Here is a 25,636-nt window from a genome sequence, read left to right as displayed (position 1 = left end):
AGGGCCGAAAACATGAGCGCATAACAATATTGGGCTCAACGAATACTTTTAGCGCGTGCTGCCATCTCTCGATGAGTTTGAAGTACTGGAAGTAAGTGTCGGTTTCGCACGGGGTCGTTTGGCGTACCTCTCTACGTCGTAAAGTCGTTCCATGACATAATTAAACAAATACACAAAAAAACAAATACCGCATTGGGGAGCATGTCAACTAAATGGAGATGTTTGTTGTATTCGGTCGGCAGTCCTTTCCACTAAAAAGTACACCATTAGTGATAATTGGGTTCGTTCCATCACATCTGATGCTTGCTCCAATATCTTCAAATGTGAAGCATTCCCTTAAATGTGCCTCATATGCGGCTATGTGAACCGCAAGGAACAGGTCTGCGGTAGCACCACGCAATGACTAGGACGACATTGTGATCAAAGTAGTGATTCGGTGTAAGTGGCTTGGCGTGCAGAACCCAGAGAGACATATTGGCGTCAACATGTTAAAAAAATGTTTGGGAAAGGCGGTCAGAGTCTCATGCTTACCAAGGCAAAATTGAGAAAATTTCCAGGAATGTAACAGAAATGGTTCAAACCGTTATCCGTTAGTTTGGCCAGTGTTGAAATAAGCATGTTGTGTAGGCGCTCAAATGCAGCTCACTTCTCTAATGCGATGCAAACATCCAATTGTATAATCACAACAGCCAAATGTTCGTGAATACATTTTTGTTAGGCCAAAGCCTGTCGGGCGTAGGGATCACATCCATAAGGTGCACCTGTACAGTTTCGGGTTATTTTCCTGTCACTTGTCTTTTTTGCCCAAAACTTCGGGATTAGCACAGAGCAGAGCCGACCTTCGTGCCTGAATGTAAAACCGCGGAAAAATTTAACGATATGTTGTGGAAATCATGTAAATGTTAATGGGGTTATGTTACAGACATAATCTAACGTGGCATCCAGGATACGTTCGTTATCTTCTGCAGCCGGCGCCCAGCGAGCTGTATGTGGAATTCACCTCTCTGTTGTACTGGTGCCACGGCGTTAGCGGCGACACCAGACGCTTGAGCTGCTTGGATGTGAGCTATGTGACGAGCCAGCGTTAGAGTTTTTCGGGTGTTTTCACTAACGTTCCCTTACCGAGGTTATGACAGGCGAAAAGCGGATATGATCTCACTTGTCCGCCGCCTCTGATGCACCAGACGTGACGGATGGTGCTCCACGATCTTGCACGTGCATGGCACGCCGAGGTTGTTTCCCCTGACCGGTTTCGTGCTGTTTTCCGAGTGTTGTTGGTTCTTCCCGACCCAGCAATATCCGGCCTCTGCCGTGGGAACGGAGGAGCCAGGTGGGTCATCACGGCCCACCCTCCTCGTCCGTCTCTCCCCCAAACGGCCGACCGGGCTGACTCACGCCTGCACGCGGGTGCGCGCGCGCCTGTCCCCTCCGCCTCGTGCGCCACCGTCGTCGCGGGTCACCGCACACGGCGGCGGGACCGGGAGTCGGGTCCGGCCGCCGGGAATGCGCGACGTTTCCGGCGCCGGCCGCGCCGCGCGCACGTCGCAGCGGCGCCGTGACGCGGCGGATTGGCCGGCAGCACCGCCCGCCGTGTGTGCGCCGTTTTTTCGTCGCGCTGTTTGCGGACGTCGCGCCGGCCGGCCAGCCGCGATGCATCGGCCGGCCGGAATGCATCGGCTGTCCTTGAGGTACTGGTTTGCCACGGCGGCGGGCAGATTCCTGCCGCGTTGAGCGGGCCGATCGCGGCAAAAATGCGGCGCTGGTCTCCAGCAGCCCGCTGTCGCCGCCGCTGGTCTACAGCTGATCTACAGCGGCCTGCCTGCCAGCGGCCTCACTGCCGCTGAGTTACAACGGCCGCTGTCGCCGCCGCTGGTCTCCAGCAGCCCGCTGTCGCCGCCGCTGGTCTACCGCGGCCCGCTGTCGCCGCCGCTGGTCTACAGCGACCCGCTGTCGCCGCCGCTGGTCTACAGCTGATCTGCGGCGGCCTGTTGTCGCTGCCACTGATTTACAACGGCTGCTGTCGCCGCCGCTGATGTACAGCGGCCCGCTGTTGCCCCCGCTTTCGCCGCCGCTGGCCTACGGTGGTCCGCTGTCGCCGCCGCTGGTCTACGGTCGACAGCGACCCGCTGTCGCCGCCGCCGCTGATTGCATCGCAGTCGACGCGGAAATCAGGGGTCGCCTTGTTGTGCCTAGATGTTTTTGGCGGAGCCTGTTATCAGGGAGACCTTTTTATTAAGCTGGTGCCCTCGATGGGGCTGATTTGTTCGGTGGCGTTGAGCAATGACCCCAAGGTATCGGTTTTGTCAATAGCAGATACGATTTATCCTGGGGAGGTGCGTGTGGCATGAATTATGGATGGATGGCTTAAGTTCAGCTGCCTTTTTGCGGTGCCGACCTACCGCAAGCTCTTGATCCGCCGACGGGTCTCAGAGATGGGGGAAACCGCAGAGGGCTCAGGAGAACCCCACGACAATCGGAATGTGCAATGGGAATGAGCACATTCGGAAGCTGGCTCATCGCATACTTATGTGCAAACAATTCTGAAACAAAATATCATGAAGCCCACCAGACCGGTGTAATGATGAAACCGATCTGATTTTGTTTCTACTGATCCCTAATTGGTTTGTAATTAGCTTTTAATCCAGACTCTCAGAGTCTGTCGACATAAAACAAGATGCCACGGTGACGAACGCTATCTAGCATCTCTACAACCAAGTCAGGTTTTCGGACTGAACCATGCTGTTTAACCTCGTGAAGACATGCCGCTGGAGCCGCATCAGCTGGGCCTGCGGTTATCGCCCGAAAAACTGCACGTTCCATGTGTCCCACTACACCGCGAACCAGCGCCAAAACACGACTCGCGCGGTCGCTTCCAAATCTTAAGTCCACAAATCCGTGGTCGGCGGCGCCGCACCGAACACGTGAGCCGGCTGGACTGCAGGAAAGCCGAGCCGCGTCGGGCGAGGTGACGGGTAGCATGCGAGCTGGCATAGCAGACTGAGAACCTTCTCCTATCCCTTAGCAACTAAACACTCTTGCCTGTGGGACTTACTAAAGCACTGACGGTAATTTGTTCCGTATAGCAAAGGCGACAGCACTGGCGCCCTGGGAAACCACGTGGTCTCGCCTGCCACCGGCAGAGGGATGCGCCACCCTGTGGCACGCTGGCACATAACCCTGAGCGAGGCGGCGCGACGGCGGTGCGTCTGTGCCGCGTCTGTGCCGCGACCCCCAGCTGTGGCGCCGCACCCAGCGCAGCTCCATCGGCGGCCCATGGTTTCTCAGTGGGCCAGTGCTGTGGCCTTTGTTACACGGAACAAATTACCGTCAGTGCCCTAGTAAGTCCCACAAAGAGTGTTTAGTTCCTAAGGGATAAGAGAAAGTTCTCTGTCTACTATGTACTAGGTCGTAGGTCTGTCTTCTATCTACTAGGTCGTTCCACCCAAAACGCTCTTGGTGCGGTCTGGCAGCTGCTTCAACAAATTGGTTGTACATCCACGATGCGTCAGTGGGAAGCTGACCTGCGTGATGGAGATTGCGGTAGGAAACAGGTGCACATAACTGCGTGCATAAGTTCTTCGTAGTCCAAATGAGCTTCGCGTTGTGAAACAATCCCAAGCCTGTATGTTGCAAGTCATGGCTATTCCTGTTGCCGCTATTTGGTCGCATGGCCGCACAGCAGCCAGCCAGTGTCCGCTGGAATGACAACGTGCTTGAGGTGGACTGCCTGGCGCGGCGACCGTCCCGTATTTGGTGTTAGCGGTCGCATTTTGCCCCTGGTGCGGAGGCTCTTGGTGACTTTGGAATGGCGTGGTCACTCCGGCGTCGCTTTCCTCATCACGAAGCGGGGCTGAATGTCCGCACGAGTTAGGGGCGTGCGGAACGGCCAGAGCAGCAGCGGCTGTGATATGTCGGGCCCCGTGAAGGTGGCGCCATGGACAGATCTGCCTGAGGTGTCCAGGCCACCCCGGTGCCGCGTCGACAGCCGCCCCGGGCGTGCGTGCCGAGGGCAGCCAACTGTCCATGCTTCTCTTCCATGGCGCGCCGGCCCCCCCCCCCCAAGGTCGTTGCAATTCGTTTGCTGTTTTTTCATTCATAAAGAAGATGATCCAATATGTCGTGGGTAGACTTTGTGGCAATTATTTTGAACATCACATCGCTTCTCACGAGAACAAGAGTCCATCCGAGAGTCCATCCATTGTTCATCTGCGAGTCCCCGCGAATCTTCGGCGGGCGTCCCCAGTCAGCTGGCGGATCGGCTGCTCATCGGGCTAGCGTGGGACCGCGGCGGGCGCGACACGGGACCAGCTGCCCAGGGGGTCCCGCGTGGGACCGCGGCGGGCGCGACAGGGGACCAGCTGGTCAGGGGGGTCCGCGTGGGACCGCGGCGGGCGCGACACGGGACCAGCTGATCAGGGGGTCCGCGAAGGGACCGCGGCGGGCGCGACACGGCGCGCCCGCGCGGGACTCACTGATGCCATTGGATTCCGGCGCCGTGCGTAGGACCCCCTGTAGGCAGGCGATAAGCATAATTGTGACGGTTGTGCTGCGTTGGCAAGCTTGCCCTGATTTTTTGCCACCGGGGGGTTTGTATCAAATATCGTGACACGGCCGTCGGTAGTTTCCCGGTGCTCAAATTGTGACTTGTCATATATTTTTTAAAGTGAATGTCGGTGTTCTTCCAAAATATGCTGTAGCTGGCCCCCGTTTTTTCTTTTTACGTGTCACGTTCAGAGTACCGTCGTGGTTTCGTAGCATCTTTCCCGTGACGGGCCTGTTGGTGGCGCCTTTCGTAACATCTTTCTCATGACTGACCTGTGGCGGCGCCTGACCGGCCCTGCCGGCCGCCAGCTCCGTCGTCCCATCCGCGGTCCTCCTGACGTGACGTTCTCCCGGCAGGCTGCTGGACATCTGCCACGGCCAGCGTTCTGAGCAGGGCAACCAGCTGATCCTGGTGCTGGTGTTCGAGCACGTGGACCAGGACCTGGCGGCGTACCTGGAGAAGTGTCCGGCACCCGGACTCAGTCCGGCCGTCATCAAGGTGCGCATGCCGACTGCCGCTGGGGGGCTGGTCACGGGGTAGGCGCCGCTTGAAGTGGGCAGTGTCGTAGTGGCCCACCTGTGGGGCAAAGTTTGCGAGTTTTCATGAATTGATCATCCTCTGGTTTGGTAGTGGTATGTCGGTTTAGGATTTATTTGCGTCTTATTCAGACCAGCTTCAGAAGTGTGGGCTGTGGATCGTGCTATGCAGTCACATTTCTGGATCTTTTGGTATACATATTGTGTTCTGTTGAATACGTAGTTTTGTGAGGCTGTAAATACATACGCAAGACAGCCGTAAGAATTAACCTGCGAATTCCACTCGGTTGCTTCTTGACCGGCGCGTCGCCTCCAGAACATGCTGTACCAGATCCTGGCTGGCGTGGACTTCCTGCACAGCAACCGGATCGTGCACCGGGACCTGAAGCCGCAGAACATCCTGGGTGACCAACAGCGGCGACATCAAGATCACAGACTTCGGCCTCGCCCGGATATACGACTACCAGATGACGCTTACCAACGTGGTGAGTGTTGTGTCTGTGTAGTGTACAGCGGCCAGGGGCTGGCCCCACTTGACCAGCACGGAGCGGGCGCCCGCTGGCAAGGCTCTTTGAGAATATTGGCCTTTAGGCATATGATAAGCGAAAGCCGCCGTGAAGCGGATTGTATACCTGAAACGAACGTTGGTGGATAGCGGGGTGAATGATCCTGGTCATGTCCCGGGAGCTGCAAGAAGTCGTCAGAGCCGGTCCTCCCGCTTTGTTATTGGTCGTCGCCCTCCCGAATGTCCTCGCAGTGAGTTATGTCTGACTTCACTTTAAAGCGTTTCACCTGACGTCCCGTGCTCTTGCCGCTTTGCGTGCCCCGCCCGGCACGCAACGGCCGCGGCGCCCCCGGCCGCACGTGTTCCGTGCGGCGGTGCCCTGAACGCGCGCCGCTCCCGCAGTGGTACGCTCTGGTACCGGGTCGCACGTGTTCCGTGCGGTTGGTGCTCTGAACGCGCGCCGCTCCCGCAGGTGGGACGCTCTGGTACCCGGGCGCCCGAGTGCTGCTGCAGTCCTCGTTACCGCCACGCCCCGTTCGACATCTGGTCCGTGGGGCTGCATCTTCGCCGAGCTCTGCTGGCGGCGGACGGGCCGCTTCATTCTGGTGCGGGCAATAAACGACGCCGGCCAGCTCGCCCAGACTACTCAAGTAAGCTGCCGGTTGGGTCAACGGACCCGCTCACGCATTAGAGTAAGCAGTCTGTTGGGCAGCCCGCTCACGCAGTAGAGTAAAGCCAAGCCTGTTGATCAGCCCGCCCACGCAGTAGAATAAGCAGTCTGTTGGTCAGCCCGCTCACGCGCGAAAGGAAGCAGCCTGTTGGTCAACCCACTCACGCAGTAGAGTAAGCAGTCTGTTGGTCAGCTCGCTCACGCAGTAGAGTAAGCAGTAGTCTGTTGGTCAGCCCGCTCACACAGTAGAGTAAGCAGCTTGTTGGTTAGCCCGCCCACGCAGTAGAATAAGCGCCTGTTGGTCAGCCCGCTGCTCACACAGTAGAGTAAGCAGTCTGTTGGTCAGCTCGCTCACGCAGTAGAATAAGCAGCTGTTGGTCAGCCCGCTGTTCACACAGTAAAGTAAGCAGTCAGCTCGCTCACGCAGTAGAATAAGCAGCCTGTTGGTCAGCCCGCTCACACAGTAAGTAAGCAGTCAGCTCGCTCACGCAGTAGAATAAGCAGCCTGTTGGTCAGCCCGCTCACGCGTGAGAAGCAGCCTGTTGGTCAGCCCGCTCACGCAGTAGAGTAAGCAGCCTGTTGGTCAGCTCGCTCGCACGCAGTAAGCACTTCGCTTTGGATTGCTTGTGCCGGATGTGGTTAGCGGTCTTGCTGGAATGGGTCCACCCACTACTATGTCTCTTGATCATCGACCGAGGCTAGGCGACGGATTACGGAGGGTGACAGTTTGTCAGTCTGCTAGGCACCAGATGGTGAGGCTTGATCTGATTTGACTAGCCTACACGTAGCCGTCAGGTGTTTGGTTGGTACTGGTTTGCCATTGGAATGACAACAAGCTTGCAGTTGATGCTTCTGATAAGGTTATGTTTTGAGGATCTTTCGTTGGATATATTTGTCTTGTTAGCCGGTTCTCGGGTTGTAGCAGGTCGGCTTTTACTAAATATTCTTTTCGTGTCACGCATCGTTCGCACTCCACTTGGAATTTGGGGCTTAAGGTGTTATCTGCGTTGTATCAGAGATTAAAGTAGGGGTCGTTCATTTAAGGCGAAGTTTCGCCTTGAAAGTTGGTCCAACAATGAATTGTAACTGGTTTTTAAACGAAGAGACTTGTGGTGTCTGCGACATTGCTGTTTTCCAGCAGATCGTCATGCGTCCGGAATGACAAGTGTTTTGTGCCTCATGCTATGCGTCGCTGCACGAGCGTCCGAGCGAACCTGCGCCGCTGTTTCAGTATCATGGGCACGCCGCCCGAGTCGGACTGGCCGGAGAACGTGGCCGTGCTCTGGTCGTCGTTCCATCACCGGGACGGCATTCTGGACAAGGTTGTACCTGAGATCGACGAACTCGGCAAGGACCTGCTCCAGGTGGGAGTTCGGACGTCGCTGGTCTGGCCAGCGGCCATCGTGCCGGTGTGCTGTGATCGTTAGAGGAGCAGTGGCTTCACCGATGGATGGATTTTGGGCAGGGGGCCACTTCCTCATGGAGCCTTGCACCTCCCCTGGCGGTCCTTTCCCCGTCCCTGAACACCAGTTTCCTCCCCGTCCACTCCCCCCGTTCCCTCCGAACGTTACTCGGCCGTCCCTGGCGTCGAAGCTGACAACGCGCCTGCAGAGCTCGCCAAAGACCGGCGCTGCGAGTTGCAAGTCGCCATGCTCTGCAGACCGCGGCTTCCGGCTGATCTGGTGCGTGCGTCCGCCGGTGTATGTCAAACATCACTTGGCACAATCATCTCATCCCGCCCTTCCTTCCTCATCATCGCTCCATCCTGCATGCTGGGGACGCCCCGTTTATCGTGACAAGCTCCATGCCCCAGCCATGTGTGGGCTAAGCGCCCCTTTGTTGGGCTCCGTCCGGGTGCCCAAGCACATACCCCGTATAGGGCTTCCTGTGGAGGCTAAGCCTTGATGGAGGCCCCCCAGTTGTATGCAGTTTTACAGCATTTTGCACCATTATCCGCCGTGCTTTATCCTATCACCCTGAAAATGGTCACTACCGGTCGTCATAGAAGCTGAAAGGGCTCTAATCCAAACGGAGCCAAGCATTCGTCTCGTGCGGCGCCGCTGACGGCCGCCTCTTCTGCAGCGGATGCTGTCGTTCTCGGCGAGTCGGCGCATCACGGCTGCCGAGGCGCTGCTGCACCCGTACTTCGACGACGAGCGGATGGCCGTGAGCTCGCCGGCGGCGGCGCTCTCCTGCTCCAGCGCCAATGACTCGGGCACGTCGAACGCCAGCAGCACGTGAGCGGCCGCCGCCGCCACCGCCGCCCGGGACACAGTGCTGCCGGACGGACGGACGGACGGAGCGAGCCGCGCCGGCCCGCTGCGACGCGGTGCCTTCCTGCTGAACATAATTCCGAGTTGCCGCATAATTCCGAGTTACTTGTTGATACGTCTGGCATTCCGAGTGCGGACCAAGTGCCTGGCGATGAAGTGGCAACGCCTGTTGTACTGTGAGGTGTTTTGCGTGGGGCCGCGCGGGTGGCCCTGTCTGTTGGCGGGGTGGGACTTCGGGGCGTGGCGCGGTACCCGTCCAAATCGACGCCGTCATACCTCACAAGCTGCCATGCGCCAGCGCCGCCCGGCCGCGGTCTCGGCGGCGCCGGCGGCCACTCGCGACCTGCGCCCGCCCGCCGCCCGCCGCCGACCGACCGACCGACCGACCGACCGGCCGGACTTTTGTACATAGTGTCGCCAGAGAGACGTACGCTTGCGGTCACCGACGGTAGCGTCGTGCCTAGTTTCTGTTTACCTGTTGGACCGCCTCCGAGCCGTGGCGGGGCGGTCGTCGCGGAGCGCGCGCCGGCGGCTCTCGACCGGTCCGGCCCGCGCCACCCCTCAGCGGCTAGGGACCGCGGACCCTAGTTGTAGTCTCCTCTGGCTTCGTCTCCTAGTCACATGTCTCACTTTGCCGCCACGGAGCGAAGGTCGGCTCTGGTACTGCCCACTCGGTTCTGTCCATGTTTCTGCGCGTCCAGCAGACCGCCGTGGGTCCCAGGTGCTACCCGCGCAGACGCTTGCGCGCAGGAGCTGGAGCCGGTACTCGTACTTAATATCAGGCTGCTAACATATCAACTCCAAAGCTGCCTTAAACATTGTACGCCAAGGCGCTGGTTTACGAGTGTTGCAGTTTGTACATTGTACATGGTTTTCGAGATGAATGTTGTGTAATTTGTACATGCTTGTTTGAGACGTTATATATTTCATACAAATATTTCGGGAACGGATTGGGTTTCACTGTCAATGACGATGGCGTGAGAATGCGCCGTAATGAATCAGCCGGGCCGGAAGAGGCTTATTTCTGGGCAGGTGCGTAACGTTGGTGGAGCGCTGCTCCAGTTCAGTGGAACAAATAACGGGGGTGGCAGCGGGGTGGGGGGGGGGGGGGGGTCGTGCTGACCTTCACCCGTCAATGTCATGCTGAGCACCGGAGCCTGCGCCCGGCCAGACCCCAGGTCTGTGTCTGACTGCATCTCACCGTTATTCGTAGCCGGGTCCGGGGCTTCCCAACGCTGCGTTGTAGACAGAGTTTTCCTCAAAGCTGCGAATGCATCCATTGCGTTCGTGCTTACGCACCAGTTTTCCCGTGGTCCCTTATCCATTTTCGGGGACGACACTGGTGGTTTTAGGTCGATGCACTGTGGACCTAGAAATTGATGCGCCCTCGAGCTCCAGCCGTCACTCTTGGTACAAACTTCATGCGGACTTGGTGTGCACAATGGACGTGGCATGTACTAACATGCCCCCCCCCCCCCGTCCCCCCACAGGGTGTTCGGAACAGCCAAATACACATCGTCGGTGGGGACGTCGTACCCATGTATGAACACGTAATATTGACGAGTCGTATCTAATCTAAGGGCCGATTAAGGCTGTTTCGGCGCTGGAAATCAGTTTAAAACGTCATTTTGTCATGTTTGGATGCCGGAACCGGGAAATAAATGTGTATTGCGCCATGTGAGGAATACCGTCTGCCTAGAATGCGAAGCACAATGTAGTCCTTCACGGTAGAGGGCGCGGAAGTGCGTCACGAAGGTCTGCATCATGGTCAGATTTACACCTCGCCCCCGTCGCAACGCTATGGGCAAACACGACGCAGTCATGGAAGAACCAAGATGTTACCCACCTCACACGGGAGAACAGCGCAAAGCTGTCACGCGTAATCAGGACACTCATGGCAAAGGAGACGACTGTGGATTTTAAGCAATGTTTCGGTCGAACCACATCTATAACTGTCAGAGTCCCGTCACAGATTTTACTGACGGAGCGAGGTTCATACGCTCCCGGCAGGCGTTACGTCGTTGGGCCAGCACGGGTTTCACACGAACTATTTTGGTCGGCGAGTACCGTCCGAGCCTGGCCTGTGGTATGGACTGGCTCCTCGGCGAAAGGCACGCAGCGCGACGGCGGCCCGGCTCGGGAGACTTGCTGTGGGCTCACACGGGCGACCAAAACGGTGCTTCGTAGTTCTAATCAAATCAAAATCTAATCAAAAATAAACCGGTGCTTCGTGGTTCTAATCAAATTCCGCGTGTCATTCCCTGCAGCGCTACTTGTAACGTGCTCGCTTCTCGTCGAATTCCCGGTGCCGAGTCGTGACCTGTCTCACCTCGTAGCCCTGTCTCACGCACTCATGCTCCCATGAGCATGCAAGCTTACATGGATGATAATCCGCTGAAACCACGTGAACTGGTCCATACGTATCAGTTCAGTCATCAAACTAAGCCGACAACCTGCCACCCTTGGATCCGCAACACACACGGACAGATCGCTTTCCGACGTCTTTATAAGATCTGCACGCAACCCACGTGGTTCACAGACAGCCATGGACGGAACATGGACGGAATCGGTGCCTTAGCGTGCATCGCACCTTAACGAGATCAACACGGGCACGTGACTAGGTGACACGAGATCAGCGAGGGCACGTGACTAGGTGACAAACAACAGCCTGGCGGCGGTCTTCGAGGATGACGACCGGTGCAACCGACCGCCACCTTCACGGCACACCGACCGGCCTCTCGCCGTGTGCGCAGCCTGACCTGCCCGACACCAGACCGCCGCCCGGCCCGGGCGGGGCCCGGGACGGGAGCGGCCCGGAGCGGGGCGGGGAGCGGCCCGGAGCGGGGCGGGGAGCGGCCCGGGGCCGGGGCTGGCGATCGATCTGGCGCTGACTGGCGGCTCCGGCTGTGGCGCGTCGCTGCCAGACCGCAGCCGCCGCGATCAGCTGTGCGGCCCGGCACCGCTCGCCGGGCACCCGTGAACTCTCGGCTGGGGTACACGGGGAGGGGAGGGGAGCCCAGCCAGCTCGACGGCGGACCACGAGACCGCCGCCTGCGCCGCTGCGCCGGCTCAGGAATGGTTCAGACGGCGCAGAAAGACAAGACAAGGAAGATTGAGTCCAACAATGTTCTCGGGAGAGAACCAGGCACAGCTCCAGGGGAGCCTTGAGGCGCCAGGCCGGGACCAGTAGAGATCAGTTGAAACCCATCCCAGACGCTCAACGTGACAGACACAGGTGAGGCCCTAGGGCCGCGATCGCGCGTGTCCTGGGGCGGGACCGACACATCCATGTAGACCCCACCAAACAGTGCTGAGAAGGCGGCGGTGCGGCCTCCGACAAAGGCGTCCGGACAGTCTCCGCACGGCGCCGCCACAGCAGCCCGCTATCGCCTCAGCGCGCCGCCCGGAGGATGAGGCGGCGGCGAGGGCCGGGATCAGGCGCCGACAGCCGCGCCGCTAGGAGTCGCCGGTACGGATGATCTTCAGCAGGGAAGGGATGTTGTTGCTCTTGAAGGCCATGCGGCAGCCGGTGATCACGGCCGACTTGGGCTTGCCGACTGCGGGCCGGCGGCGTCGGGTCAGCGCGCGGTCCCCTCGGAGCTCGGCCGCGGCGGCGACGGCCACACCACGACGGTGTCGGCCGGCAGACACCCTGCCTCGCTTTAGCTTGGGAGCTTAACACGCAGATATGTCGGAGAAAAAGTGACTCGAGGTGTGGGGGAGACCACCATCGCACAGCCAACATTAGCAAGCACAATCCGCACGCAAGACCGGACAGTAGCAGACCGGACACTTACATTTCCCGGGACTTGAGGCACGTCAAGTCAATCTGAGTCAATCAAGTCAATCAAATTGACATTCGACCGAAACTAAGACAGCGTAGCCGAATCAAGAAACGCAACGACCGTTTACGGCCGGGCTAGCGTTCCACATATCGCCCGTGTAAATACTACACTGATACACTGAATGTTTGATTAACCCTCTGCAACGTACTATAATAAATGAATGAAGCATAATTGTAAGCGAGGAGTGCCGCAAAGCACTGCGCGGCTAATGAGCCACATCTGCCCCACCTCTGAGCTTGCCGGCCTTCTGGATGGTCTGGTTGACCTGCTTGAGGCACGTCATGAGCTCGTCGTGGTTGTTGCAGCGGATCTTGTAGTCGCTGATGAGGTCGCGGTTTACGTCGAACAGTTCCATGTACCAGCGCTTCATCGACCTCCTGCGGCGCCGAGCGCGGCAAACTCAGCGCACCGACTCGGCCGGGCGCGGGCCGCGGCCAGCAGCGGCTGGTGGCGCCGCTCGACGCGTCCCACTCGTCGATAACAACATAATCCTATCGACATACACGCGTCGCTAGCATATGAAAAAGGTCTGCAAATTATTCACTAGCAAGACATGACTTTCCCGACTAAGGCCTCAGAAAAAAGAAGAGTCGCCACCGCGGGTGGCACGACCACCGGGTCCTTGCCGCCTTCCCCAGCACACTGAAGCTTACCGTACACCTACCACACACTAAAGGATAGCCGAGCGCCATTGCCGACTCATTAACCTGTGGTCACACAACCACAATGAGCCGGTTCGTTGGGGCTGACAGGCATCGGGCGGTGCCGGGGACGGGGAGGGAATGCCCTGGCATTAGTGGGACTGACGTGTCAGGTGATGTCGTGGACAGATGACCTCGCAAAAGCCGGACCAACATGTCTCGGTAGTGTCAGGGGAATGACCTGGCGTTAGTGGGACTGACGTGTCGGGTGATGTCGTGGACAGATGACCTCGCAAAAGCGGGACCAACATGTCTCGGTAGTGTCAGGGGAATGACCTGGCGTTAGTGGGACTGACGTGTCGGGTGATGTCGTGGACAGATGACCTCGCAAAAGCGGGACCAACATGTCTCGGTAGTGTCAGGGGAATGACCTGGCGTTAGCGGAACTGACACGCCTCGGGTGTTCTCGGGAGAGGGGGAGGGGGAGGGGGCGGATGACCTGGCGTTAGCGGTACTGACATGCCTCGGGTATTCTCGGGAGGGGGGGAGGGGGGAGGGGGGCGGATGACCTGACGCTAGCGGTACTGACATGTCGGCCATGAGACGCGCGTCCTCGGCGCGCACCACCAGGCTGCGGATGATGCCCGAGTAGTCGGCCATCTCGGCGCTAAGCCGCTCGCGCACTGACTGGTACTCCACCACCTTGGAGAGCGTGCGCTCCAGCTGTTCCAGCTCGGCCGGGAAGTCGGCCTCCGACTGAAACACGGCGTCAGCTGTCGGCGCGGGCAGAGCGGCCCCGCCCCGATAGCCTCCTCGGAACCCGCCGCCCGAACATGCGGCCGACAGCGGAGAATGAACAGCGACTCACAACCGCACATCTCTCAGCTGTCCGGCTGACTGCGCTTCGGGCAGAAGCACACCCCTCCAACGCAAGCGGCAGCTTCTCCCTGTTAAGTTCATAGTGTCATGCATCAGCCACCAAACGGCTCCCCCCGACGGCCGGGCCCGACCAGGAGCACTTCCCCTACGGCGATTGTTACACAGGTCAGTTAAATGGATCTCCAGTTCTCAGCAATTATTTATTACGTAACACGAATGATCTCAGCAACTAAGCTCACTCCCATGACGATGCGAAAAATTGCATTAAGCGGCGATACCACAGAGCTTAAGCACACATGTGCATCCACGCGGCAGCCTTGACTACCCCATACATAATACAAGCCCCAGCCACCCCACTACATCCAGCTGCGGGCCGAACACGGGGCTGGGCTGACCTGTATGTCCTCGGCCTTGAGGAAGGTGGCCAGCGCCTGGATGATGTCGCCGGCCAGCTCCATGTCGTCCACGCGGATCGTCACCTGGCCCGACTGCTTCATCTGCAGCTGCAGCGGCCGGCACGTGCGCAGCGACGACATCGTGACGTCAATGTCGCCTGGCACGGCCAGCTCCTCCAGCAGCAGGAAGTTCTGGTTCAGCCACAGCACCATCTGCCGGGCACGGCGCGACGTCACCGCGACATCGAACCTGCCGCCGCCGCCGCCGCCGCCGCCGCCGCCGCCGCCGCCGCCGCTGCCAACTCCACCATCCCGGCACAAATGCCACATCTGATGTCAGTAAACAGCCGATAAACTCCTGGTTGCTCGGCACTGTGGCCCTATAATGGCAATCACCGACCTTCCGTGTCGCACGAGGCATTCTGGTCAAAAGAGGATATCAAACAATCATTGCGATTATACCAAACACTGATATCAAGCAATCATTCCAAATATGAAGCAATTCGATGATGGATTACGTCATTTTCCTTCTGTCGCATCCAAATGTTAACTACTTTTTAATCAGTTCACCAGCACTTCCAGTTTCCAGCTTCGTTCACCAGTACTTCCAGCCTCCAGTTTTGCTCACCAGTACTTCCAGGCATATCGAAGGTCGATTACTGGCAGCGCGAAAACCCACAGCTTATGGGTTTTCGCGCTAATCGACATTGCACCACCACAATCAACAATCAATCCGCCGCAGCGATGAATTTCAACCGCGTCTGAGACCGATAGCCGCTGATAGGAGAGGAGACACATATCCGGCTTCCACCCGAGACCAGCAGCACGGCTCCGGAGCTACCGCCAGTCAGCGCCGCTGATCTGGACGGGTTAGACACTTACCCTCTGGACGGACCAGACACTCACTCACCCGCTGGACGAGCCGGACACTCGCCCTCTGGACGGACCAGACACTCACCCTCTGGACGGACCAGACACTCATCCGCTGGACAGGCCGGACACTCACCCTCTGGACGGACCAGAAACTCTCCCGCTGAACGAGCCGGACACTCACCCGCTGGACGGGCCGGACACTCACCTGCTGGACAGGCCGGACACTCACCCGCTGGACGGACCAAACACTCACCCGCTGGATGAGACGGACACTCAACCGCTGGACGGGCTGGACACTCACCCGCTGGACGGGCCAAACACTCACCCGCTGGACGAGACGGACACTCACCCGCTAGACGAGCCGGACACTCACCCGCTGGACGGGCCGGACATTCGCCCGCTGGGCGGACCAGACACTCATCCTCTGGACGGACCAGACACTCACCCGCTCGAAGGACCAGACACTCACCCTCTGGACGGACCAGACGCTCACCCACTGGACAGACCAGACACTCACCCTCTGGACGGACCAGACACTCACCCTCTGGACAGACCAGACACTCACCCGCTGGACGCGCTCGTTGAGTTTGAAGGTGACATATCCGCGGGGCGGCTGCACGGGCTCGGTGGTGATGGCGTACATGGCGAACCGGGGCAGCTGGCGCGTCAGCTCGAACACGTGGTAGTGCTGGTTGTTGGCGTACCCCACCAGCGCCTGCCGGCCGCAGTACCACCGTCACGGCAGACGCCAGCTACACAGGGGTCGCACCTTCAGCGAACGCATGCGCACACTGCTCAAAACCGGACAGCGTCAGCTGGCGTCAAATCACACTCAGTAGCTCCGAGGTACTCGCGGCGGTCACGCCTAAACCGGCAACCATGCAGCGCACAAGTAAAGCCATGGCCCAAATGGGAAGGGACACCCGACTCTAACTAAAACATTACTTCACTGCACGCCGGCGCCTCCGGTAGCGGAGAGCGCGCGCCACCGCACCTTGATGTGCAGGTCGTACGTGACGTCCTTGGGCGGGAACAGCGGCACGCGGATCGTGTTGGAGCAGAGGCCGGCCGGCGGGTGCACCACGTGACTCTCGCCCTGGGGACCATACGGTCACCGTGCTGCGCTGTCTGAGCTCAGACAGGCGGGACGTGGCCCACTGGCAGGCGGTCACCAGAAGCCAGACACCACCGGACCGGCACTAACAGCGGCCGCTGCGAGAGACACGCCCTGAAGACATGGCCCGGCTACCAGTGAAGGAGGGTAGTGCGCATTGTCTCCAATATCACACATGAACACGCTCGCCTGGACACAAGGCCCGGCTACCAGTGACGGTGGGTAGTGCACATTGTCTTAATATTACGCGTGAACCCGCTCTCACCTGGAAAATACCCTCGGCGAAAATAAGCGCCGCCCGCATGACGGTGTCGTTGGAGGTGGCTAGGGTGATCTCCACGTGCGGCGGCACGTTTTCCGAGCCCATGTTGACTGACAGGCCCGTCTGTAGCTGCGTGTTGGCCTACCGTGACGTCACAGTGACGCGTCAGTGTCGTATTGACACCGCAGCCACCAGCAACAGCTTCAAAGACGTTTAACGATCACAAGTGACGGCCATGTAAACCGTTTTCAGCTGCACGCCAGGCTGAACCCTTACATTTCTCCTGCGGCGCACTCGTTTTGGATGCTTTCTGACACATTCTTCCTCACGGCAGAAATATGCAGGCATCGTGATCACCATTGGCTCACAGAAACATCGCACAAATCATGGCTACGACCAACGTTGCCTAACGCAAAGCACCAATTTCAGCCAACACTTGGGGACGGGCTGATTCCGCCAGCAGAGATCATTCGCAAACCGGGCTGACACCCAGCGTTTCCACGGTTACCGGGATGATGCCGACGTTTTCCACCGTCTGCCGCGTGCCGCTGACTCGCACTGCCTGGTCCACCCGCGAGTTCTCCTGCCAGACAAAAGCATAGCCGTCGGCCCACAGGCTAATGACACAACACACTGAGGAGATGTTACTCCTAGGTGATCTTGTGGGACGGCAGGGGTGATGACGCGAGCGGCCGACGATGCTGACTGTTGACCGCCGGCTGACCGGCGTCCGTAACAATAAACCCCACTCGTGCCCTCTCCCTCACAAAGCGCAGACCGAGCTCAGGCGAGTCCGAGGAGTCTGCTGTTTCGTCGCCGTTAGTTCGTCCCCGCAGGCTAGACCCGAGCCAGGCTCACTGTGGGCCCCACCCGTCCGAAGCAGTCGCTGTATCGCTACACCGCTCCGGCACCACCTTCAGCCGGGCAGCTCCGGCTCGGCGGCCGCGGTACCTCGTAGTTGCGCAGCTCGAGCAGCAGCGTCTGGCGGCGCGCTGCGACAGCTCGTGGATGGTCTGCTGCTCTATGGTGCTGCCGTCGGTGGCCTGGCTGGCCGCCCGCTGCGAGCTGCTGGACGGCGAGAAGCCGCGCACTGCCGGACGGCGGACACGGCGTGAATCAGAGGCGGCACGCAATGCCGGGCCGCGAACACGGCGCGTGTCGATGATGATTTGGGCTTTCGGGGGCAACCGACTACCTTGGTCATACGGCGCCGTGTCAGAGGCGGCACAAGCTGCCTGGCAGCGGGCACGGCGCGAGTCAAAGGCGGCACATGCTGTCGGGCGTCGGACACCGGCGCGAGTCAGAGGCGGCACACGCTGCCGGGCGGCAGACACGTCAGAAGCGTGGACACGCTGCCGGGCGGCGGACACGGCGCGCATCAGAGGCGGCACACGCTGCAGAACGGCCGCAGGCAAACACTACCGACTGTGTCGGGCCCCTCCGGCTGGCAGCATAGGTATGAAGACTCGGTGGTGGTGGTAACTTTAAGGAAACATCAACCCGCATGTGCGTTGACCGAACTCCAAAACTTGCTACAGCCAGCAATAAGCATTATATATATATATATATATATATATATATATATATATATATATATATATATATAATGCTTATATATATATATATATATTATAATATATACCTATATATATATATATAGGTGTATATATATATAGGTGTATATATATATATATATATATATATATATATATATATATATATATATACCTATATACCCCTGGGAATTCAGGGGTACGGGGTGGCTCCCACCTTCGCCTTCCACGGAGCAGGAGATAAGAGCATCCTTGCCGTCCATCCGATAGTCGCCCCACGGTGAGGCCAGCCACGGATACGTTAAAGTTGTCCTGCAAAGCAAATTGTCATTCAGTCCCCGCTGTGGACAGTCGCGGAAGACACACGGAAAACTTCTGCTTACAACAGAATTCATGAAGATGAAAAAAGTCAGTTCCATTCAGCAGTCCAATAACACGAGGGGCGTCATGAGAGCTGGCAATGATCCTCCAGCCCCGTGAAATCAACACAATTTCCGCGAATGTTCATGACGGGTGACAAATTCTGCGGGTCCCCAGCCGCCGACCCCTGCGCAATCACTGCGGGTCCCCCCAGCGGCCGACCCCTCCGCCATTGCCGCATGTCCCCCAGCCGCTGACCCTCTGCCATCGCCGCTGGGCCCCAGCCGCCGACCCCTACGCCATCGCTCCGGGTCCCCAGCCGCTGACCTTGAAGACGACCCTCGCCGGTGCGGTCGCTGCGGGCGTCCACCTTGCCGTTGCTCCAGGCGGTGACCAGTTCGGGCACGCCGTCGTTGTCGATGTCGAAGCTCTGCAGCGCCACGGCCGAGTTCTTCGACTGGGGATGGCGGCCGACCGGCTGGTCAGGTCAGAGCCCGGCCGGGGTCGGACTTTGGACGGCCGTCAGTCGGGCCGGGTTCGGGCTTTGGACGGCCATCAGCTAGGCCGGGGTCGGGCTTTGGACGGCCGTCAGTCGGGCCGGGTTCGGGGTTTGGACGGCCACCAGCCGCACCCGCCACGGTCACCGAAACACCATACGGGCTCCGATGACAAGGTCTATTGCAATCAGACACGATAAATCCTAAAAAGCCCCGGGCTAGACCATGTACAGCGAGAATAAGAAATTGGCGACAACAGCTCACCGTCCCACCATTCTTCAGCTGGGGAGCACACACCTTAATGCGCCACCAGCGCGTGGTCTTGTCGTAGACGCCGACCGTGCCGTTGGCGAGAGCGTAGCCGAAGCGGGAGCCGGAGAGCGGCTGCAGCGCCGTCACCGCCTCCGTCTCCGTCACCTCGTGCGCGATGTCGTCGTCGTTGAAGATGCGGATGTCGAAGTCATCCGAGCCGACCAGCAGCTGTTTGGCGCAACGGCGGCTCAGTCACTGTCGCAGTCTATGATTCTACACTGACCGAAAGACCGCTGTCGGATATTCTTTATCAGCGGCAGTCCCGCTGTTGGAATAGCGGTGCGGTCTTCAGCCACGGTCCGGAGACACGACCGACCAGCCGCCGCTGAGGGAGCTCAGCCAGCTTTACCCCGCTGCAACGCAGCTATACCGCTACCTTCGCTAGCGTGTTAGACCTCCGCTACCATCAGGAAATAAGCTGATCATTTACTGCACCCGAGACGATGCAGTCTAGTGCACACATTAAAACCAGCATCACCAGTCTTTCACTGGCGACTGGAGCCCCACCCCGCCCCCTTTCCTGTTCAATCTGGAGGCCCTTCTCGCAAACAGAGGGGCGGGTGGAGTAGGCCGGTCTCACACAAGGCCACAGAGCCTGCTACTCCGCACCTGGTTGCGGCCGGTCGGGTTGAAAGTCCATGGAGAGCCAGCGAGCGGATTGTGGTCGCCGGTGACGTTCCAGTAGGGGTCGCTGCCATCCTGCCGTGAACCCCTGCAGGGGCGCAGTTGCCGCCGACCAGCACCAGCGGCTCGGGCCGGTCACCCAGCCGGCCGGCCACCAGCGCGTTGGCACCGTCCGGCAGCTGCCGACGGCGGACAACGCCCCGTCACCGAGCGTCACGCGATCTCCGCCAGAGCGGCACCGCCCTGGTCACTCTCTGACACCGTGACGTCCCCGCGGCGCCAATACGGTGTCAGAGCACGTCCGATCGGTGCAGGGTCGCATGTATAACGTCAGAATAGGTGGGAAGGGAGACGAGCGGCCTGGGGAGCCGCAAAGCGCGATCCGTGGGCACACGAAGCGCGGTTGGCCCAGGCGCCGCCGTAAACAGCAGAAGGCCGCGCTGGGCCCCGGCGTTGTTTTGCCTGAGACCCGACCACTTGACTGTGCCCGATGATGGGGTGATGAAGGGATGATGAGGGATGATGTGCACTGACGTGGCGTAATCACAAACGAATTCGCGACGTGGTCTGGACAACAGTAACCTTTAAGCAGGATGTACTACTTTGTTTTTGCCATATAAAACGGTAGCAGAACAGAAAGCAAGCGCCTGTGTCATTAAATGCGTGGTTGTATCCACAGCTGATTGGTGGATATCACGTGACACTTTCCCCACACCGCTGGAGACGTTGTCATGGCTACGGTAGCGTTTCAAACTCGGCCATGCAGGGCATGGCTCAAGGTTTCGTAATCGGCTGTACCCGACAAGATCAGCCAGCATGGGTCGGAGCAGGCACATCGACCATGTCTTTGGCTGTTTACGGCTAAAGCGATAACACTCGTTAAACATATGGCGGGCTGCACGTTTATCGCCAGCGACTCATGACCTGCAGCCTAGTACCCAGCATTCGTATTCACCCAGCCGTAATGACGTCACCACGATATGTCCGTAAGTCATCTCACGCGGAGGCGCGGGCGCCGCCGTGACCCTTACATCCTTGTAGAAGAGGGTCGGCGTTATTGGCCACGTCGTACACCTGCAGACTGGCGGGCGTGCCCACACACAGCAACGTCGCCGACCGGACTGCCATCTGTAGTCGACTTCTTCAGACGGCCGCAGCATAGCGACGTCACCTGGCGGCAGCGCAGAGGGCGCTAGTGTTCCCCAACAGCACTCCCTCGCAACATCCGGTGATGCGTTTCAGACTGAAGACCAACAAACACGAACTCACTCGGCAGAGGGGCAGCGCCACAGCCTGAGTGTCCGCCGCTCCTCGTGGCTTACCTGTTGGTTGATGTTGAGGATAGAGACGTCCGAGGTGGCCTTACTGCCCTGCAGTCGTCCACCGAGCTCGCCGCTCCTCTCGTGCGGGTTGTGCACGAGTAGCTGGTGGCGCAAGACCGAGCAGCCTTCGGTCAGTCCGTATTCACGCAGCACGAGCCGAGCGGCATGCAGCACTTCTCACGCGGCAGGCGCGATCTGACCACCATAATCACGTAATCCGCCATCCACTTCGCCAACTCGTCGCGCAGCCTACAAGGTGACATTCGGGCGAGCTCAGCTCGTCGTAAACCGCGTCGCAGCGGTTTATCACAACTACGTAGCCGCAGGAAGGGTTGAGCTTCCATTTGCTTCGCTATTCTAGTACAGGCTGTTGCAGACCTTAGCGGACACCCGTGACACCTGGACTGACCTTGTCTCCGCTGGTGCGGCCGTCAGACAGGGGTAGGTGCCGTCGTACACGCCAAGGGATACCAGGCCCGGCCACCAGCTTGTGGTTCAGCTTCAGCGTAAAGAGGGGCAACATGGTCTCCCGTCGGCGACGCGGGTACCGCCGCTCACCCTGGGAACCGGAACGGGGAATGGAGGGCGGCTTTCGGTGACGGCGGGGGCGCCAAGTTGGCGAGGGAGGGGGGGTCGGAGATACAGACGATTGTTGTGGTATCCCTGGCCACCAGACCGACGTAAAGGATTAGGACACAGCCCCAGTTCTTGAGGAAGCACTCTGTCGATAGAGTGCGCCATACCCCTGGCCTGCTGTGGAGGGTTTGGCGTCTGACGATGACGACTGAGGCTCAGGTCGAGCCCAAGGCATACCCGGGGACCAGCCACCGCTGTGTCCCATTTGATGGATGGATGCATAAGAGCCTCAGACTCGCTTAACTCGACCATTGGCAGTGACGTGTGATCCCACCGGAGATGGAGATCAACGCTAATGAGCCGCCGTGCCATCTCCTGTCCGCGTGCTGTCCGTCATGGCGGAGAGAACAACGTCTCGTGATCCTGATCGACGTTGTCTAGTTCGCGTCTCCTTCGTCACACAACATAAAAGATCAAGGTGACCTTATTGCGCAGAAGCGGTTCCGATAGGTCTGTGTATATAAATTCAAAACATTGTCAAAGCTCGGAGTAGGACTCAGCAGCTACACTGATTATGAATGCGACAAAAATATACTTCTGTGGCGATACACAATACATTATACGGTTACGGATATACGGATACACAAATACGGTTCGGCCATACGCAAACCATATACAAAATAAAAGGTAATCGTTTGTGCGAGTTTTATTGTAAAAAGGCACAAAGGCTACACAGTGAATTCAATGGCATCGACAATGTTCATATTGTATTTCCAGAAACAACAACAGAACAGAACAAAATAAAAAACATATCATAATAAAAAGCGCCAACTGACAGCTTACAACGGAAAACGACCATTCCTACTTGAGTCAAGTCTTCTCACATTACCGCTCCACGCCGAAGCCCGAGGACAGATAATGCGCGTGCGCACTCAACTCTGATTAATTTGAACAAGTTCAAGCGCCCAAAACAAATAAACAATTGGTCTAGTCCCAGTGGTTTCAAATGACCCGCCATTTCATCGCACACATTAGAATCCATGAAATTAGCAGCTTGGTTATATCTAAAGCTGCCCCGGCTCCATATTTATGGTGAAAATACACACGCACGAACACCAACACATAACGGGAACGTGCACCACAGTAATACGCATTCACAACATCGTCGTTCCGTCAGACGCCGAAGAAGCATGATCTAACGCCGCAAACAGAGGGCAGCCAAGCCTGCCAGGAGAGCAGGAGTTCACTAGCCTGGTGATCGCGAGAGTGAAGTCACCTCGCGGGGCCAGCCAGCTAACCTCGCCGGCCTGGTCAGCCCGTGAGTGAGGTCACCTGGCCAGGCTAGCCAGCTGACCTCGCCAGCCTGGCCAGCGCGACGTGTGAGGCCATCTGGCGGGCCAGGCCAGCTGACTCTCGCCAGTCGGGTCCAGTGCATGAGTGGGGTCATCTGGCAAGGCAAGTTAGCTGACCCAACTGGCGAGGTCAGTCATATCCTCCATTAATCACATGCCCCATATTGGTACATTAAAGAAGTAAAAATGTTGCCAACTATTCAAAGTCTGCAAAACCTTTATGATCTCTAGTATCCAATGGTTTCAAGAGCTACCTGTCCTCAGGCCCATGCTTTTTGTTGTTGTATATCCATATGCAGCATGTACCAGTCATCCAATGCATATTGGTCTCCTTGAGCTGGGGCACCACTGCATCTCAATTGGAGAAATGCTGATAGTTTTGACCAATGACTGATCTGATGTGTATGAGTCAGACAAAGCCTTACAACATTGTGCACAGGCTTTGCTGAACAGTTTTCACAGTATACAAACCTTGTATTGAGAGCCTTACAGTCCATATAAAACCACAGATATTTAATTACTTTTTAAAAGTCCTTAGGTCAGTCTTCCACTCATGCAGGAAACATGCAGCAGGAAAACATAGAACATCTTGTAAGCTACAACATGCAGGAGATGTACAATGCTGGGCCTGCCTCCATAATAGATGCCAGGAATTGGTGAAAAGGGTTACCACCAGTAAAAGACCATGTGGAAGAGTCTCATATTACATCTCTCATATTATGTCAACAAACATGAGACATCCTTAAAATGTTGTGGCACCAAAACTGTGTTGAATAAGAAAATCACCAGAACAACCAATCCACTTCCATGCTACCTAACTGATGACTGGATGCAATACCAAAAGTATACCTAGTCTGTCCCATGAAGCTTGCCTAGCTTCATGGGGCAGACTACACCATACCCTACACCCAGTCTGCCCCATACTTCACATACATAGCTTTAAACTTTTATACTTCTGTACTAAACCAATTTACGAATTCAGGGTAGTCTAATATTACCTAAATCAATTCCACCATTGCCCAGGCTCAGAGCATCAAGGTCACTTAAACACCCAGTGCAGTGGATAGATTGTTTCTCTGCAAACTTGGGTGTAGGTAAAAGGAGCACAATGTAAAGTGTGAAAACAACTCTGCAAAACAACATGACATGCTCGTAACTGACGTCCATCCTAACGGGCAAAATACACATCGTACCAAGACTCGGGGCAGGTGCTTCAAAACAACCAGCTTCAGTTTTCGGGGCTTTCCATCATGTTCAATTCAACCAGAATTTATAGGGCCACAATGTTATGAGCATGCCGGACATCCCCACCAATCTCCGAATCCCCGCACATTCCAATTGCCCTGATACGCATTCGATGTTCCGGAAGGCGTATATTGAAAAAGTGGCCGAGTTAAGCATGACGACCTAAAAAATACACCACGGGTATGGTGCAAACGGCCTAAACTACTGCCTGTCACACTACGGGCGGATTACGGACCACGCGCAGCCACGAAATCGCCAGCAGGTTTCGACCAGCCAGAGCTCGTAAAATCATCGCCGGCTCTCAAACTGATAAATGACCGAGCACAGGGGTGCAATTTCACATCATGAGTTTGGAGGAGGAGCTGAACAACAAAAAAATGGTTCAATCTACCTTGAAAAGTATATTCTGATGTTTGAAAAGTTAAAATCGGGTGGGAATTGTCTGGTTGTTGGAGCTCTCCGTCCATTTGGCCTCAATTTTGCCTTGCAAGACGACCATAGATCGGAGGTCAGGACCTTTACAAAAGCCTTAGTCTTGCGGTTGGTGAATGTTCCAATGCATGAAGATGTGAAATCTGCCGGTAAAATTTTGGTGATGCGTGTCCGAATTTCACCGTAGCGGGTAACCTTGATGTTTTATTGTTACCGGCTGGATCTCACTTCAGCTCGTCTATTATGACACAATAGTGATTGTGTGCGCGCAAAAGTCTGGACTAACCCTCGCTCGGCGGGCTCGGACACGGGTCAGCTGGTAACCCGTCAGGTCAGCTGATAGGTCACCTGACCCCGTGCAGGGGGACTTATGTCATATCACCTCCTCCATAAACTTTCGCTCTAACGTTGAGCGTTTCGTCCTCAAACAACGACAACCACGCGCCACAGAAAACAAATTGAAGCACAGTTACGGCTACCGCCCTCACACTATTGCTGGCATATGCCCGCGTCCCAGCGGACTTGCGGCTGCTGCGGGCCCGCGGCGTTGACGACCGCTGCAGCAGGGCTCAACCGCGGCGCCACAGTCCCCCGTCTGGCGGGCGGTCTCTGGGCCCGCGCCGGAAGCAACAGTCGGCCGCTGCCCCGCTACGCTTATCAGCATCGGACGTCGCGGTATCAGGAACCCCCCTTTTCGTACACTAAATGCGGAGACTTGGTATCTTCACTAATCAGGCCCGTCGCTGTCTCATGCCGATGATGACACCGACGGTGCGGCCCCAGCGGCCGGTCCCCAAGTTCTGAGCATCGACGCGGCGGCCGACGCG

The 25,636-nt window shown here is 57.5% G+C and overlaps 1 long non-coding RNA gene and 2 pseudogenes across 1 annotated transcript; 1 reads left to right on the top strand and 2 right to left on the bottom strand.

Annotated features, from left to right (window-relative positions):
* Positions 1-8,495, top strand: part of LOC119089858 (cyclin-dependent kinase 6-like) — a 39,707-nt pseudogene extending 31,212 nt beyond the window's left edge.
* A 2,926-nt stretch (positions 8,496-11,421) lies between these two features.
* LOC119089856 (Bardet-Biedl syndrome 2 protein-like) lies at positions 11,422-20,980 on the bottom strand (annotated as a pseudogene).
* An 11-nt stretch (positions 20,981-20,991) lies between these two features.
* LOC119089655 (uncharacterized) lies at positions 20,992-21,627 on the bottom strand. The gene is made up of 3 exons (XR_005093174.1): positions 21,614-21,627; positions 21,205-21,306; positions 20,992-21,053 (listed from the first exon to the last, which is right to left on the bottom strand). It is a non-coding gene; the product is annotated as an uncharacterized LOC119089655 (long non-coding RNA).
* Positions 21,628-25,636: the final 4,009 nt, after the last annotated feature.

Source organism: Pollicipes pollicipes, unplaced genomic scaffold (assembly GCF_011947565.3).
Source record: "Pollicipes pollicipes isolate AB1234 unplaced genomic scaffold, Ppol_2.1 Scaffold_3087;HRSCAF=3621_pilon_pilon_pilon, whole genome shotgun sequence".
Lineage (NCBI taxonomy): Eukaryota > Metazoa > Arthropoda > Thecostraca > Pollicipedomorpha > Pollicipedidae > Pollicipes > Pollicipes pollicipes.
This window is presented reverse-complemented; position numbering and strand designations above follow the sequence as displayed.